The following is a 2,128-nucleotide window of genomic DNA, read 5'->3' as shown; positions in this document are numbered from 1 at the left end:
GGGGAAAAAAAAATGAGCCCTTCTGGAAAGATTGGTCTTCTGGAGAGATTGTCTGGCCTAGGCTTTTAATTTTTCAGATAACCTTAGACAGCAAGATCTTAGAGAAATTTAGCAATTGTTTTTTGGCAACAGATTTATAGTTAATCTTGCCCCTCCCCCTTTTGTTCCCTCAGAAGACGGCCCTATTCACTTAAATTTGTAAAGTTTTTGTTTGTCAGATATTTAATTGTTTCAGGGGTGGGAAACCTGCAGCCAAGAGGCCATAGGAGGCCCTCTAGTGCAGCCCTGGGGGTCCCAGACTTTCAGGACCCATCCTTTCTTTGTACCCTCAGGCCAGTAGCTGGGCTGTTTCTCTAACCCCACGCCCTGGCCCAGCTACTTCTCCCAGAGGAAAGTAAGTAGCTCTGGAGAAGGAGCCGGGGGCGGGGCCTGGGCCCAGGGTGTCTGGAAGAGGATAGATAAGCTGCAGGAGGAAAAAGAGCCCTCAGTCTTTACCACTCTGGCGTTTCTCCTGTCCCCTGAAGATGGTGCACGTGCTGCGATTGAGCTTCGGGGTGAGCTGAACACCTTGTTTATGTAGAAGTGCACCGCATCTGCTGTGCCCACGCGGCCCCAGTGGAATGTAACTCCACAGTCACCAGGCTGATTTGCGCCCTCTTTTTGCTTATGGGTATAGATATATATGTCCTGTGTTATGCTGATGCTGGGAATGGAGGGACAGTGATAGGGGACAGGACTTGTGCTCGTAATGTGTTGGTTGGATACAAAGCTGCATACCGTTTTTGTTTCAGCATGGCCATGTTTATCCTTTTGTTTTCCTTATTGATGATGGATGTGAAGAGCAGCAGTGATCCTGGAGCTGGAGTACACAATGGATTTTGGGTCTTTAAATTTGTAGGAGCAGTGGCAATTACAGTTGGAGCTTTCTTTATCCCAGAAGGACTCTTTGCATGGTTTCATGTGGTCATGGGAGGGGCCTTTTGTTTCATCCTCATCCAGCTGGTTTTACTTATTGACTTTGCCTGCTTATTAATCAGTTATGGGTTGAAAAAATGGAAGAAGGGAACTCAAGGTGTTGGTTTAATAGCTTTGTTATCAGCTACAGAAATGGATTATCTGCTGTGTTTAGTTACTATAGTCCTATTGTTTGTCTATTACACTGGTCCAAAGGGTTGCTCAGAAAATAAGGCTTTCATCAGTGTCAACATCCTTCTGTGCATTGGAGTGTCTGTAATGTCTGTTCTGCCCAAGATCCAAGCACAGCCAAGATCTGGTTTGTTGCAGTCTTCAGTAATCACAATCTACACCATGTATCTGACTTGGTCTGCTATGACGAATGACACAGAAACACGGTGTAATCCAAGGTTATTAAGCATAATTGTCTATAATATTACAAGCATCCCAGGGCAAGGGGACTCTGTCCCGTGTTGTGATGCTCAGGGAGTTGTGGGATTTAAGCCTTTTTTTGTATTGTGCACTCTATTCAAGCGTCCAGTCATCTAATAACAGGTTAATAAACTGACTTTGACCAGTGATAAATCAACAGTGATAGAAGAGGGTGTGGTCAGACATGGATCACTTAATGATGATGGTTATATTCACCAAGCAATAGACAATGAAAGGGATGGTGTTACTTACAGTTGCTCCTTCTTTCATTTTATGCATTTCCTGACTTCACTTTACATCATGATGACCCTGACCAACTGGTACAATTCTGAGCCTTCTCATGAGATGACCAGTAAATGGACTTAAGTCTGGGTAAAAATCTCTTCAAGATGGTTTGGCGTTGTCCAGCATGTTTGGACACTAGTGACTCCTCTGTCCTCACAAACTGATTTTGCTTGGAATGGGATTCTGGCATGAAAGTTCTTTTGCTTCTTGCTCACTTGAAATGGACCGTATTCCAGGCTTTGGTGTAAATGTGTGTGTGTGTGTGTGTGTGTGTGTGTGTGTGTATGTGTGTGTGTGTATTTGTGCTGACAAGGTAGCCTACCTGGTATTAGTTCTCATGACATAGATTGTATCATTTTCTATTTTACTTGGCATTTTCATGCCAAGCTTACTGATTCATGTTTGATTTAATAGCATTGAAATAGTCAGTTTTTTGTGAAGTGGTAGGAAAAGTAGA

The 2,128-nt window shown here is 43.6% G+C and overlaps 1 pseudogene; it reads left to right on the top strand.

Moving 5' to 3' along the window:
- The first annotated feature begins 572 nt into the window (after nucleotides 1–572).
- Nucleotides 573–1,863, top strand: LOC138142752 (serine incorporator 1 pseudogene; annotated as a pseudogene).
- The last annotated feature ends 265 nt before the right edge of the window (nucleotides 1,864–2,128 follow it).

Source organism: Petaurus breviceps, unplaced genomic scaffold, assembly GCF_028583685.1.
Source record: "Petaurus breviceps papuanus isolate PSGF00001 unplaced genomic scaffold, PetGlider_PUasm1.0 90602, whole genome shotgun sequence".
Classification (NCBI taxonomy): domain Eukaryota; kingdom Metazoa; phylum Chordata; class Mammalia; order Diprotodontia; family Petauridae; genus Petaurus; species Petaurus breviceps.
This window is presented reverse-complemented; position numbering and strand designations above follow the sequence as displayed.